Consider the following 17,156-nt stretch of genomic DNA (forward strand, 5'->3'; position numbering starts at 1 on the left):
TGCAGTTTGGTCTTGAAATTTAAATGCTTTGTAAGAAAAAAATCCAATGTTTTGCCGAGACTACAGGGGAATACGGTTCAGTTGTCTGATGCAAGTTGATGGCAGTAAGGCTTAAATCACATTTAATTGCTTCGGCATAAAAAAAAACTCATCAAAGATACGAGGCTTATAATGTGTTCGCCAAAAACGAGTTATGTTTAAAAGATTTTTCATTGGCACTCGCATGAAAAAATTAAAAGGCCAAATCAATGCAAGTAGTTGAAGAGAATTGAGGACCCAAAATTCTGAAAGGTTTTGACAAATAAAGCTAAGGTAATCTATTCCTGGGGTAGAAAATCTTAGTATTTCTTACAATACAAACTTTTGTAAACAGTTAATTTATAAATACGGTTAGTTCAAAAGCTAGCCCATGAAATTGTTTTCAAGAGATGTGTTTTTTCTTTATATTCAATAATGAGGAAGAGATATTTGTCCTGGTATTGTAAGTAAATACTGCCTCGAAGTTCTTTTTGGTTTCAACGGAGTCAATGTGGTACAATTATCCGTTATTGCCTTAAGTCCAATATAAGCACGTTTCTTGCCCATAATAGATGACTTCATAGTTGAGTGAAAATATTTCGGATTTGCAAACTGATGGCATTAGCCATGTTCCAGTCCTCACAACGGCGATCGGACTCTGGATCCTTCTATACATTATTGCTACCAAAATTGGATTGAAATTAAAAAAACAGTTTCAGAGAAGATAAATGTGAAAGTCCTATTTCCATGTTACTGATAATAGCTGCAGTCATACCAAATGACGTAGATGTAAGCATGTTGGTTGATCGGCAGAATTTCGAATAGTAAATTTGTATCAGTTTCAGCAGAGGACAGGTTCTGTTTGAAGTTAAGCTCAAGCTGGCAACTTTCACTAACTGTTGCTTTTTTAGTCAAGCGAGTTGCTACCTTGAACCAGGTGAGCGAACAAGGCTCTACAAGGCAGGTATCATTCCACCAGACAAATGACTTGTGTCAAGTCTCATTCCCTATATGGGTGTCACTAGTGGAGAAGGAATGGCTTACCTTTCCAGAACAGCTGTTTTGACAATTTCACAAAATATATTTTTCAGACCAATTATAGGACACAAAAGATGAAAGTTGTAGGGGGTATTTTAATTCAATTTATTATGCCTTGTCCTGGAAAATATTTGATTTTAAAATTTAAAATCGAATATTTTCCAGGAAAGGGCATTTAAAATGTAATTGTACAACATAAACAAATAAATTTTATTAAAATGGAGGGTCATTCTTTATTTCAAAAAATACCTTTCCCACTTGATAACTAATAGTGTTAAAAGAAATTTGATAGGGAACTAACACGAAAAATATATTGTTTTGCTCAGGTTGAGAGTTTTGAAATTTTACTCATTGTTTCAAGCCAATCACTGATAAGTGTAACCTAAAATATTGATCAATTACAGATGATAATTGCACACTAGCTGATTTTTCAAGTAAAATATGATTGGCATTTAAGGAGGTGAGACATTCTTATAAAGACCCAATCTGGTCTCAGATTGTTTGGTGATCATGGCTGTTGTCAATCATACTTGTATTGTATCAGTACTCTTACCTAATAAACATGACAAACTAAAGAGACCTGTACTTGAATGAACTGCTCTAGATATAATCCAAATGTTTCACATTTCTTCTGTGCGTAAGTACAAACACGGTATTATAGGGAACTATAACATAGTGTTTAGATTTAGTAGCTATCTGGCTATTTTCAATTGGGAGGCGGGGCCTCGGTGGCCGAGTGGTCTAAGTAGTTACTACTGTAATCACTAGCCAGTCAACACTGAGGTTGTGAGTTCGAACCCCGCTCGTGCAGGTGCACTCGACTCCAATCTTAATTGACTAGGATTGTCAGTTTTCCTATCGAAGGTCGGTGGTTTTCTCCGGCTTCCTCCATCAATAAAAACTGGCCGCCACGAAATAACCCAAAAGCGGTGCTTAAAAGTGGCGTTAAAACACCAAAAATCAAAATCAAATCAATTGGGAGGCCGGTGACTTAAGAAAGAATTGGATCAATAGTTCCAATCTTTTCACTAATTATACTAGAAACCACAGTTGTTTACTATCAATTAATAGTTTGTCTCCACAGTGGTCGTTGATAACATGTATAGACTATAGAGAAGAGTTATCTTATTCTGTCACATATTTTCACATGTGAATTGAAGTTCAATTCTTTGAGGAATCCCAAGCCTTAAGGAATACAAGAGTGCACACGCTGAAATGTCTCGCCTTCTTTACTAATCATTGATATTATGTTGATAGTCCTATATATAAAGCTTTATTACAACTGTCACACAAACTTAACATTAACCAAGAAAACTAAACATTGACCAATGAACCATGAAAATGAGGTCAAGGTCAGATGACACCTGCCAGTTGGACATGTACACCTTACAGTCCTTCCATACACCGAATATACTAGACCTATTGCTTATAGTATCTGAGATATGGACTTGACCACCAAAACTTAACCTTGTTCACTGATCCATGAAATGAGGTCGAGGTCAAGTGAAAACTGTCTGACGGGCATGAGGACCTGGCAAGGTACGCACATACCAAATATAGCGGAGCGTCTTTTTACCACAGAACACCACAGAATACCACAGAACACTCAAAATATACCACACAACATAAAAACAAACAACAAAACAACTTAAATATGCAACATAACATTAAAATAACTTTACAAAATGCATGAACTAATATTAATTAGACGGTAAATCTATTCATCACCGATCGCAAACCGCACATCGCCGAACAGCGCAAAATTTATGTTTGTTTTTGTTTTATCGTATTAATTGTGAACTAAATATATTATTTTAGTTATTAATTCAACAAATCATATTAAATGAAAGATTAAAATATCAAATATATCTACATTGAACACGCCGAACAGAAAAGGAAAGTCCATAACATGACAACTCCGCAAACCACCGTCATCGACACCCTGAGTCGACACCCCATATATATTTTATTCATTTTCTTCTTCTTATATAAAATAGTTGTACCAAAAATAAGACCAGAGACAAATATCAAAATCTAACCGACGGAAAGAGATTGCGATTACTTGTAATTAATATATTTAAATTTTATTTGAAATGCATCTATGTTATGGCCATTATTAAGATTAATTAAACAAAAACAACCCACTGATGAGGTCTATGTTAAAAATTGAAAAGAACAGATGGCTTATATATATAACTCGATCACGCTGTCAAAAGAAACGGAAATTTAAAACTATTAAGTTTCAAAGTTTATCAGTAAAGTCAAACGCAAAATCTATAGATATCCTACTACTTATAATAAGAGAGAATTAAACATTACAAAAAATGTTAACTTTTTTTTCAAGTAGTCACTAAACCATGAAAATGAGGTCAAAGACATTGGACATGTGAATGGCGGAAACTTCGTAACATGAGGCATCCATATACAAAGTATGAAGCATCCAGGTCTTCCACCTTCTAAAATATCTTCTTTTAAGAAGTTAGCTAACGCCGCCGCCGCCGCCGGATCACTATCCCTATGTCGAGCTTTCTGCGACAAAAGTCGCAGGCTCGACAAAAACCACTAATTCATAGCCCCATTGCTTTCTATGTAAATTCTGCAATTTCAAGCATTAACGGATACTTTGTCTTACTGAAGTTCAAATAAAGTGGAAGTCATTTCATGTCAAAACTATACCTTATCCTGACTTGTGCTGAAAATTCAACACACCTTTAATTGCATATTAGAGCGTTCAGTACTAGTTCCCGGAAGTTTGATAGTACAGAAACAGGTGGGTCAATATGTGCAATTGATTACCCATAGGCGGTAATGGTAATATTTTCCTCTGTAGCTCAGTCCATATCGCCAACTTGGATATGTGTGACGGCTCGTTTCGAACCGGAGACATTTTCACATATGTGGTTAAATTTTCAGGGTACGAAGTGGGATTCATTTTTTCCGTAAATTAGCATACCCCGAAAATCCTTTCGTGATTGAATCCGGGTCCGTTCGCGCCCATTCACGTTCGCACCCCGGGTCCGTTCGCACCCTTTTTATTGATTTTGTCTTAATTAATTTTTCAATCGTATTTTGGTTAGTGTATTGCTATAAATATTTTTTTGTTCATGGTTTTAAAATGAAGTGACTTTTTAAAAACGATTTTTGAACATTTTGAATCTTAATTGTTTTTACTCATACCAAGTTAAATACATGCTAATATAACTACATGCAGAATTTACATCAAGTTTAGCTGTGTAAACACCATATATAATTAACCGTAATCATACATAATTAACATATAATAATTAATCATCAAATCAATTTAAAACAATATTTCATATAAAAAATTAAAAAATTGCCGAATTTTTCTTTATTTTGAGATAAACATCTTAAAAAACATCTTATAATTCATCGGGTTTTTGAATAAAAAAAAAGGGTGCGAACGGACCCAGGGGGCGAACGTGTGGGGTGCGAACGTGTATTGGGCGCGAACGGACCCGATACCTTCGTGATGCGGCTCCTCGTGGTAAAAAATCCATGTTTTCACACAAGTTCTTTGAAAATTCAATACTTTGAAAACATTTAATAACTCCATAGTTTTTACACATTTATTCTATGGTCCTCTACTTTCCAAATCAACACAAATGGTTAAGCTCAGTCACTTATTAAAAATAAAAACATGCCCAATATCACTACAGAGATTTTTTGTTTACGCACAACTTTTGAGTTCCTCAATTTGAGGCCCATTAGGGATATTGACCCAGGTACTTCTGATCTGAACAACAGGGCAAATGTGCCCTCCTATTATAATTTAATATACTTTTTATATTATTCAAAAGAAACTTTCAACAAGGGTTCTACAGTGATCCCAAGCCCCTAAGCTTTCATTTGATACCAAAACTAACCAAATATTTGACCTATTGACAAAGATACAGCTAAGCGTAGGAACTATTTTGTTTAAAATATGTACAACTTTCTTGTATATTCCTTCTGACTGGGCCATATAAAATATTAAATTCCCTTCAATCCTCTTTTTAAGGAGTCCGAATTTTAATAAAACTTGACGACTGTTGGCAGAAGAATTCACTTTTCTAGTCGTGTTTTCATATTTTGAATATTAATGGACATAAGTGTGGTTTCCATACACTATTTCTAGCATGTTAGGTTCAATTCACCTATGCAGCTTCACCAAAAATTCAATGAGAGATACATTAATTACAGATCCTTAATGTCAAATGGTCAACAAACTTGCGTTTGTTTGCAGCTGTCCTAAGTCAGGAACCTGATGTTCAGTGGTTGTCGTTTGTTGATGTGGTTTTATAAGTGTCTCTCGTTTTATATATAGATTAGACCGTTGGTTTTCCTGTTTGAATGGTTTTACAATTAACGCAGACGGGTAAACGGGTATATGCGACAGTAAAACCACCGATGGACTTCCGTAAAGCTTCAAATACAATACAGTTATCTCTATTCTAATGCAAAACAAGTACATAATTCAATTTCAATCATTATTTCAGTGTAAAATTCTCATTAAAGAAAATTCTGCTAAAAGATGTTCTCTTCTTTGGCCCCTAAACTAGTCGACGTCATAGCTATGCTTCCGGCGTCAAACGTAAATACCGGACGTTTTCTGGCTTCTTGGCTGCTTCAGAATGTAATTAAATTTGATAAAAAGATTTCTAGGTGCAACATGCTTATTATTATAAAAATTGCATCAATACATTAAGCAAATCAAAATGTCGGCTGCCTTAGTTACAGACAAGGAGATAGAGAATTTAACGCTTACTGTCATCCAATCAGAACCATTGATACAAAATAATTGCATTAGAATAGTCATTTTTGTGGCCCTTTATAGCTTGCTGTTCGGTGTGAGCAAAGGCTCCTTGTTGAAGGCCGTACTTTGACCTATAATGGTTTACTTTTACAAATTGTGACTTGGATGGAGAGTTGTCTCATTGGCACTCATACCACATCTTCTTATATCTATTAACAATAATAATGTCTTTTCTAAGTTTATTAGAAGTCAAATAATCCTGTACAAAAACACAACACAAATAAATTTCACACTGAACATCAAATCCATAAATATATCTACAAATACGTAAATGAACCATGATTGCCAACTATCAACCTTTTCTAAGCATATTTATATTTGAGAAGTAGAGAAGAATGAAGCATTTTTTCCATTTCTTAACCCTTACCATGCGGTGATACCTTTATTTGGCTCCAATGGCTCTCCATACTTTTAGAGGTCAAATTTATGACATAATTTCAAAGTTGTTACATGTTTCCTCAAACTGAGGCTATTTATTGTCATGTTTCTCATGTTTAAGGTGCATTTTCAGCTCAAATACAAATTTGTAAAATTGAAATCGAATAAAACTGGTTTTTCTGGAGGGATGGGCTTCTCTTCGATGTCAGACACACGCAGTTCAGAGGCCTAAAACTTTAAAAATTAGTGTAAACCTGCTGGAATATAAATACTGTGTTTATTATTGAAATCCTCTTAGTGAACAACTACTTCCGGTTGCTGGTCCAGTTGAAGCCAAAAATTGGGAAAAATCTAGAAATTCCGGATTTAGGGTGCAAATGACCTTCTTTAGACTGCTGTACCATGATCAGTTTGACTCCGACCTAGGTTTGTTGTGATAAGTGTGTTCATTAGGGTCTACTCTACATGCAGACTACAGTAAGATACATCTATCAGCATCCCTCGGTTTTCCTGGTCAAGAAATAGGACGAAAAATCATCAAAATTGACGCTTTTTGCACCTGATGACCAACTTTGGGGCTAATTCCCGCCCACCAACCCCTGCCTCCTCACCAAGATTACCCCACCCTGTGATCCCCTATCTTAGATTTAAAGGAATCAATATGCATCAGCAGCAGGGTAAAGCTCATTTGCATTTAATTTGCATATTTTGGCAAATAAACGAAAATTAGACATTATCTGAAACAATTCAGCATGGTAAGTGTTAATATCATAATTTTTAATTCATAAAGTAAATAAGGCTGATAGTCATAACATTGAATTAGGATCACAATTACGGAATATGTAGACAATATGTAGTGCATGGCAAAAAATCTGTAATAGTTTATTTTCATTACAATTATCATTAACAAGACAACTTTTTTGCAAATTGGAAAGCTACCATGTAGATTAAATTCTTTTGAAGAGTGATGTCTACCAACCATGATCCCAAAATTCTACAAAGAAAAACATAGTAAAATTTCATTAAATTTGAACAACATTACACAGAAATTAAAATAAGTCTATTTGAACTAGATGTATCGGAACGACAGGAATGGCTCCATCTCAAAAAATTGAAAAATCTGCAATTTCAACAACACATGTGGACACAAACATGCATGGATAGTATCCAGCTCTCAAGACCAATACTAGTTTGATGAAAAATTTCCTTGATCAATGAGTAGTTAAATTTCAAACTATCAGCAAACAGGAAGATGAGTTGAAACGACATGCAAATCAGCATATCGGAACGAAACATAAACTTGATCTGTAACTCATCATGGAAGACTCACATATCAAAAGTCATCGCAAAATCTGAAGGCGTATAGAAAAAAGTCTGTATAACTGTGATATTCAACAATTTTCAAAGTCAAAAACCTGTAATTACGGCAAAAATCAGCAGAGCAGAACAAAACTTAAAACTTGATCTGTATTTCATCATGGTTAACTCACATACCATACAAAAATCAGCCCAATATCTGAAGGTGTTCAGAAAAAAAGTCTGTATAATGGTTTGTTGCGGAATGACAGAATGACGGAATGACGAACAAGGGTAAAACTATATGGCCCCAACAACTTTTTGCGGGGCCATAAAAATATGTGATGTTATAAATATATCACAAAGAGTATTTCTGAATAAAACCAATATTACAGTAAAAGTTATTTTAAGGTATCAAAAAGATGATCAGAAATCAAAGCCAGGATGTGCTGGAAAGGCAGTTTCTATCTTACAAAAATTCTGCAGTACCCACTGTTGTCTTCAAATACTACTATCACTATCAGTGTAAAAGCTTACAAATGATACATTAGGCTCACAAATAATACATGATGGACTTGAAGTATAGATTCTATGTATTGACGTTGTTTATAATCTTAATTACATGTTTAAGTGTTCTTTTTATTTGTCTTTGTATATTTTTAACCTTTACTGTTTAGTCCATGTTTGGTAATATCCTGCTGGCGTGGCTCGGTATTTATACATCCCACCATTGTGTTATTGAGCTATGGTCATTTTTTGTATTCTTGTCTTTCATTTTTGCTGATGTGCTTTGTCTATAGAGTGTTAACATGCCATTTATTTTTCTTTGTTGACATTGTTTGTTTTTATGGTGATCAAGATAATAAAAAAATATTGACTGCTGTATGCAATTTTTGACATTTTTACCTATTATGTCAGTTTGTTTTGCTCACAAATTGTTGTCAATATAATGGAATTTTACACGACCGTCATACAAGTGAGATGTTTAGCTAGCTATAAAACCAGGTTTAATTCACCATTTTCTACATAAGGAAATGCCAGTACCAAGTCAGGAATATGACAGTTGTTTTCCATTCGTTTGATGTGTTTGAGCTTTTGATTTCGCCATTTGTTAAGGGAATTTCCGTTTTAAATTTCCCTTGGAGTTTGTTATTTTTGTTATTTTACTTTTTACAACCAAAAAATAAATCCATTTACGGGTGTCAGTAAAACGCAAGCAAATGATTAAGAATTAAAAAATAAACTGTTAACACAGATCTAGAGATATGTCTCGCCTATTTGTTATTTTGATAACGCAAATGTTGAAATTAAAATAGCAATACTTTAACATGTAAGTTATGCAAATATTCAAAGTCAATGAACCATGACTGAAGGTACAGGGCTAAACAATCTACATGGCAATGAGATTTGCCAATGCTAATACAACTGCAAACCAAATACCATTGACTTTTCATAAGTCGTTCCCTTTAAACAAACCTAAACACAAACATTAACTTGTAAACTATGTAAAAGTCAATGAACCATAATTAGGGGGTAGGGTTATATAATCTCCATGGAAATGAAACTTGCAAATGCCAATACATTTGCATACCGAATATCATTGACTTAATATTAGTGGTTCATCTTAAACTGACCTAATCACAAACTTATACATTTAAACTAAGCAAAAGTTTCAAAGTCAATAGACCATGACTGAGGGGTAAGGACCAAATATTCTCCATGGAAATGAGATGTGCTAATGCTTATACAACTGCATACCAACTATCATTGACCTACCACTAACAGTTCCCCTTAAACTGACCTAATGACAAACTAATACATGAAAACTAAGCAAAAGTTTCAAAGTCAATAGACCATGACTGAAGGGGTGGGGCCAAATCATACCCATGGTAATAAGATGTGCCAATACTTATACAACTGCATACTAAATATCATTGACCTACTACTAGTGGTTCACCATGAACTAGACCTAATCACAAACTAATTCATTTTTGACGCAGCCGCCGACGTTGGAAACAGCATACCTATGTCTCGCTTTTTGACTCCAAAAGAATATTCATAATAACCAAACACTAATGATCTATAAAATCTTACCATTTAAACACTAAAAATTCAACATGGATAACAAGTGATCAGTTATAGCAATAGGGAACACAGTATACCCTCAATGTTTCTTCACACTTGGACTTGATTAACATTAGTCCATTTGACAAAATTTTGTCTTCTCCCTAAAAATATATAGCATACTATTAACATGGCTACTCAAAATTATTATCAAATTGAAGTACCAAAACAAAAGGCATTATCACACTAAGACATCATACACAAAAAGTTAACTAACTCTGCATATGTCTGTATAGGGTGAAATGTCTTCATAGGGACTCAAACTTTTGAACTGATAGGTTAACAATCTGGCTCATAAGCATGTCTGTCTAGTTTAAAGTAGGGTGTATATTCTTAACTTTTTAACAAGCAGGTTAACAACCTGGATCAGAATGTCTGTCTAGTTTAAAGTAGGGTGTATATTCTTAACTTTTTAACAAGCAGGTTAACAACCTGGATCAGAATGTCTGTCTAGTTTAAAGTAGGATGTATATTCTTTACTTTTTAACAAGCAGGTTAACAACCTTGATCAGCGTGTCTGTCTAGTTTAAAGTAGGGTGTATTTTCATATCACATCAGTATGTTCTCATTCATGCATTCAATTTGAATGTTTATCAGCCATCCATCATCATCAACAATATTAAACAATAGAAAGGCATGATATCAATTCACCAGCTCAAGTTCTTTAAAGCTTGCTTTCTTTGATGATGTAAGGTTTATTGATAGTTTAATCAATATTTGATTGGTTGAGACTATCCCACGTGTCATTGAACAAATCTTCATATTCCATTCTGAGGATCATATTCCCCTCTGAAATGTCGGGATTACTTGGTGCGACGTTACGCGCGGTTATTGTACATAACGTTTTGAACTTCTTATTCTTCTTAAAATAGCGATAGCAAAAATCATTATCATGTTCAAATTTATTTCAGACGATAAAACAAAAAGACTTATAATTAAATTTTGATCCTTACTGTTTATCAATGGGTATGTCGTGTTTAGTTTGATTTACAAAAACAAGCGGATAAGAAAAAAAATGTATGCAAAATAATATTTAATGTATTGATAGTAAACAAAGCATAGGCAGTGGAATAAAACATTCATTTCCCTTTGCCTCGGGAGATATGAAGATTTGCTCACCCTCGAAAAATCATATTTCCCTCGGGCAGAGCCCTCGTGAAATATGAATATTCTTGGGTGAACAAATCTTCATATCTCCCTCCGGCACGGGAAATAAATGTATATTATTTATTTGCTTGTCCCTGAGATTATATTATCTATTATAACTGTATTTTAGAGTTTGCTGTTATAACTTTTGTAGTACTATTTCATGCACATAATGTTATTCAAACTGAATGATGTTCAACATGTTAAAAGAGCAAGTCTCAAGTCAGGAACCTCATTAATAATTATGTTATGATATTTTGTTACTGGTAATAATGGAAAATCTTCAAACTTACAAGTTTGGATGTCCCTTTTGTATCTTTAGTCTCTCTTTTTCATTATTCTTGGTTGATATTTCTAGACTAAGGGCAATAAAGAGCTCGACATAATGTTCAGGTATCTGTCTATTGTTGAATACTGGTTGTTGACCTATAGATTGTGGTTGTTGTCTCGTTCATACTGTAAATTCAGAAATTATTGCCCTGTTTTTATTATTGCGAAAAATGTGACAGGGTTATAATCACAATAATTTAAACTCGCATTTTGAAATATTTTATATGAATTAAGGCCACGCCAAATTAATACCTCATTCGTTGGATCCCCCGCGTATAAAAAGTACTTTTTAAAAAACCCGCCTCCAGTACGGGGCCGTGCGCGTCTGTCTCTAAATTTAAGTAAGAAAAATTTTTGAAAGTAACGCCTTACAGACACAGAAATTGACATATAAAAATGATCTAGATCTACAATGCACAACGTTTTTATGGTCAAATATAATATATCTACATCGGCTCATCACAAGATATATATGATATTCATTCTAAACGTATGACATGAGTGGAATATTTGTAGTAGTTACAGTGGTAACGCAGGCAAAGACCTTACTGCCAAAGACAGCAGTGGAATGTGATTTGGACTATTATTTTATCGATTTGTTTGAAGTGCTCCGTGCAAGACTTCAAAGCAACCATACCACCGAATTGAAAGATCAAATTATGACAATATAACATGCATAAGAATAAAAGAAAATCCAGAAGATGATGGTACATGCATAATTTGAAATGTCAAGGCAAATGAAACTATTATATTTTTTACTTTTTTTTATCTTTTATATATATTTGCTAGTATCATTACAAAGTTATAAAGCATGGAATTTGACAAGAAAGTTTGTGTGGTAAAATTGAATATAACACATCAATCCAACTTTTCAATTTACAAAATCTTCTAAAAATAAGAATTTGTATGATCGTCAATGAGACAAACTTCCACCAGAGACCAAATTTGTTGAGGTTTGCAACCAGTAACATTAACTGTAAGGCCTTCAACACAGAGCAATATCCCCATATATATAAAGATTTGATTGCTATTAAATTCTTCAGCAAAGCAATGACTAAGCGGAATGTATAGAAATGTTCTAATAATTGTAATATATTAACTAAACAAGAGGCTGTCAGAGTGACAGCAAACTGGATTTTCCTGCAGGGGTCAAACCCTGAACAGTTGAGCAAGTATGGACACTACATTTAAGCTTAAACCAGCTCTGAATTTGGATTGTGATTGAATATTTGATACAGCATAGGTTTGTGACACAAAATGAATGTGGTCAAAGAATTGAAATATTTGAAATTGGACATTTACCTATTATGGTCCAATATCCAAAATCTAAGTACATATTAGAATCAGCATATCAAAGAAACCCAAGAATTCAATTTTTGATGAAATCAGACAAAAGTTTATGGACTCTTTGGACCTCAATGTGGACCAATTTGATAAAGGAGACCACAATCCAAAATCTCTCAATACATGGTTAGATTCAGCATTTCAAAGAACCCCATAAATTCAATTTTTGTTGAATCAAACAAAGTTTAATTTTGGACCAACTTGAAAACTGGGCCCAAAAATCTAATATTTAAATACAGGTTTAGATTCAGCATTTGAATGAACCCTATATATATTTAATTTATGTTGAAATGAAACACAGGTTAATTTTATCCATAATATTTTCTGTGCAAAGGGAAATAACTCAAACTGGATAAAATTTTTCTAAAATAAGATATGATGCAATTTTTCAAATTATAATCAATAATATAATAACAACAACCAGTGATGACTAAGTTCTCTAAAATTAGATATGATTTAACACTCAAACAGTGTTAGAATCAGCATATCAAAGAACCAAAGAATTCAATTTTTTATGAAATTAAACAAAAGTTTAATTTAGGACCCTTTGGACCTCAATGTGGTATTATCTTATTAATAATGAAAAGAAATACAGGTTTAGATTAAGCATTTCAAAGAACCCTATATTTATGCAATTTATGTTGAAATCAAACACAGTTTAATTTTGGACCCCGATTTTGACCCAACTTGAAAACTGGGTCCAAAATCAGAAATCTAAATATATGTTTATTAATAAACAATATAAGCTTAGTTTTTAAAGGAGTTCACTTCATCAAAAAATAAAATGCTCCGCTGGGCGCAGCTTGATACAACCGAAGAGGTCGAACCCTGAACAGTTGGGGCAAGTATGGACACAACATTCAAGCTTGATACAGCTCTGAATTTGGATTGTGATTAAATATTTGATACAGCATAGGTTTCTGACACAAAATGAATGTGGTCTAGGAACTTAAAAAATTTTAATTTACCTATTCAAACCATATCATTATTATTTGCTTTTATATATAAATCAGAAATAAACAACTTAAAATTTGAAATTTAAAGAAAAAAAAAGGAAAAAAAAAAAAAAGGAAAAAAAAAAAGAAGGAAAAACCCCCCCCAAAATTTTTTGAACCCCCTTATGATTTATCACCCCCCAAACTCAATTCCAGCCTTCCCTTTGTGGTATGGTACCTTGCAGTACAATTTTAGAGAGATCCATACACTTGAACACAAGTTATTGTCTGGAAACTAGAAAAATGCTTGTTTTTTTTGCCCCTTTTTGGCCCCAAATTCCCAAACGTTTAGGGCAATTACCCCCAAACTCAAACCCAGCTTTCCCTTTGTGATATGAAACCTTGTAGTACATATTCATAAAGATCCATACACTTACACACAAGTTATTGTCCTGAAAAATGCTTGTTTTTTGCCCTTTTTGGCCCCTAATTCCTAAAATTTTGAGGCAATTACCCCCAAAATCAATCCCAGCCTTCCCTTTGTGGTATGGTAAATCTGTCACTCCAATTCTAATTTTGAGGTAAGACATTTACTATGCTTAGTCATAATATGATAACAAGAGAAAAATATTTAAAAATACCACTTTTGGATATTAATAAACTGTTAACACAGAGATATGTCTCGCCTATTTGTTATTTTGATAATGCAAATGTTGAAATTAAAATAGCAATACTTTAACATGTAAGTTATGCAAATATTCAAAGTCAATGAACCATGACTGAAGGTACAGGGCTAAACAATCTCCATGGAAATGAGATGTGCCAATGCTAATACAACTGCAAACCAAATATTATTGACTTTTCATAAGTCGTTCCCTTTAAACAAACCTAAACACAAACATTAACTTGTAAACTATGTAAAAGTTTCAAAGTCAATGAACCATAATTAGGGGGTGGGGTTATATAATCTCCATGGAAATGAAACTTGCAAATTCCAATACATTTGCATACTGAATATATTTGACCTAACATTAGTGGTTCATCTTGAACTGACCTAATCACAAACCAATACATGTAAACTAAGCAAAAGTTTCAAAGTCAATAGGCCATGACTGAGGGGTAAGGACCAAATATTCTCCATGGAAATGAGATGTGCCAATGCTTATACAACTGCATACCAATTATCATTGACCTACCACTAACAGTTACCCTTAAACTGACCTAATCACAAACTAATACATGAAAACTAAGCAAAAGTTTCAAAGTCAATAGACCATGAATGAGGGGGCAGGGCCAAATAATCTCCATGGAAATGAGATATGACAATGCTTATACAACTGCATACCAAATATCATTGACCTACAATGTACCACTAGTGGTTCCCCTTAAACTGACCTAATCACAAACTAATACATGTAAACTAAGCAAAGTTTCAAAGTCAATAGACCTTGATTGAGGGGGCAGGGCTAAATAATCTCCATGGTAATGAGATGTGCCATTGTTAGTACAACTGCATACCAAATATCATTGACCTACCACTAGTGGTTCCCCATAAACTGACCTAATCACAAACTAATACATGTAAACTAAGCAAAGTTTCAAAGTCAATAGACCTTGACTGAGGGGGCAGGGCCAAATAATCTCCATGGTAATGAGATGTGCCAATGCTAATACAACTGCATACCAAATATCATTGACCTACCACTAGTGGTTCACCATGAACTAGACCTAATCACAAACTAATACATTGTTGACGCCCCTGCCGCCGGAAACAACATACCTATGTCTCGCTTTTTGACTCTGTCAAGGCGAGACAAAAATGGCAATAACTCAAAAAGGAGAAAACTAAAATCGTGAAAATTGAACTTGACCTTTATTTAGTCACAAGAAACAACATATCTAAATTTGAAAAAAAATCATCACAGCGTTTTCATGTTATTGAAGAGACACTGTTTGGCAGCCGCCTGTCTGCCCACGCGCCTGCCCACCATACATCCCCAAATCAATAACCGATATTTCCTTCGAAAATCCAGTTAACAAAAGGATTATAGCATCTGATGTGATGCATTTGAATAATAAGTAGTATAAATTGGTGTGGTTTTTAAAGGACAGTCCTTTATAAATTTTCAGCTTGTTGTATACACAAATATGTATAGTTTTATATAAAAGCTTTATACATGCATATATGCTTTGCATACCTTTATTTAAGCAACATACCATTCTATATGTGCCTATACCAAGTCAGGAGCTTGTAGTTCACTGATTGTGGTTGGTTCTTGTCTGTCATATTTGTTTTTTTTGTAAACTGTTTTGATATAAGTTAGGCCGTTAGTTTTCTCAATTGATTTGTTTCATATTTTTCATGTCTGGGACTTTAATAGCCAACTGTACTGTATGGGTTTTCTCATTGTTGAAGGCTGTACGGTTGCCTATAATTGCATACATCCACTTCATTTGAACTTTGTTGGATAGTTGTCTCACTGGCAATCATACCACATTTCCTTATTTTTATAATACATCAATTATAACTTACATCAAACATGGATGTCTACCTGTTCAAAGCTGTTGCACTTTTTCATGTTCAGGCAGGATCTTTATTTGAGCAGACTACACGAGGCTGTAGGTTTTGCTACTAATTAACCATATTTGTACTGGAAATGTTGTGAAAAGATTCAACAGTGTGTCAGAGAACAAATTGAGAAGAAAGTAGGGTAATATAAGAACTAGGAAAAGAGATATATGAAAACATGTAACACCAAAACTGTAAATTTCTGATCGCTCGCTTGAATAAAATGCTTTTCATAGATTTTATTTTTTTAATATTTCAAAAGATAATAGTGCTCACTAGTAAAAAATCCAATTTTGAAAAAAAAAAAAAAAAAAACAAAATTTTGCTCGCTCGCTAACCTTTTTCAAAGGAAAGAGTCTGAAGAACTAGAAATTAATTTGGTGTGGCCTACACAGGATTTTTCTCAATATCGCAAAAAATAAAATCATTTTAGTCTAAAATGACAAAATCGTAATAATAAATGCACACAATAATTTCTGAATTTACATAATACAGTTAAATGTTTCATAGTAATTTTATTCTGAAATACTTGTTACTGTTCTGCTCATTTCACTTATTTATAGTGCACAATCACTTTCAAGGCTCATTCTACAGCTGAAAAAACTTACATTTTGCTCTAAAGACATCTTTATGCTATAACAGGTCTTCCATATTTCAATAGAATGTCATTCTGTACATCCTAAAACAAATATCATTTCAAAATTAGCAAATGCATAGACTAAACAACTAATTTGCTGAGAAATGCATTGTTTTAACATCTGAATAAACAAAGCTGAAAATCAATTTGAATCTTTCAGTTGAAATGGAAGTTTTTATTTAATGCTTTCACTATTTAGAACATAAAAGACTTGTACTGAAATCTCATTTGCTTGTGTTTGAATTTGAGCAACTGTTGGTAATACAAAATGCTACCTTTGTTTGTAAAACTTCAATCTATATACATATATATATATATATTAATGATAATCTCCATACAGAAAAAAGTTAGTTGATTTTGAACAAACTGCTCTTTTGTATCAGGACAATTTGAAGTTTTTTTCTGTTACCTCAGTCAGATTATAAAATATTACTAATCAGCAAGTGATATTGCACCTTTTGTAACTCAATCTTTTGACTCCGCAATGAAAAATTACTTATAAATCAATTAAAAAGGCAGATTAGTCTC

The 17,156-nt window shown here is 33.4% G+C and overlaps 1 protein-coding gene across 2 annotated transcripts in view; it reads right to left on the bottom strand.

Moving 5' to 3' along the window:
* Positions 1-6,034: 6,034 nt before the first annotated feature.
* Positions 6,035-17,156, bottom strand: part of LOC127729074 (heterogeneous nuclear ribonucleoprotein 87F-like) — a 30,105-nt gene continuing 18,983 nt past the window's right edge. The window contains exons 9-12 of one of the 2 annotated variants that reach the window (XR_007994490.1): positions 16,600-16,670; positions 11,107-11,269; positions 9,638-9,771; positions 6,035-7,241 (exon numbers count right to left, since the gene is read on the bottom strand). The gene's annotated coding sequence lies outside the window, so the exon portion shown is untranslated. The remainder of the gene's footprint in view (positions 7,242-9,637; positions 9,772-11,106; positions 11,270-16,599; positions 16,671-17,156) is intronic. The other variant, XR_007994491.1, reaches the window with a different exon arrangement.

Source organism: Mytilus californianus, unplaced genomic scaffold, assembly GCF_021869535.1.
Source record: "Mytilus californianus isolate M0D057914Y unplaced genomic scaffold, xbMytCali1.0.p SCAF_2, whole genome shotgun sequence".
Taxonomy (NCBI): domain Eukaryota; kingdom Metazoa; phylum Mollusca; class Bivalvia; order Mytilida; family Mytilidae; genus Mytilus; species Mytilus californianus.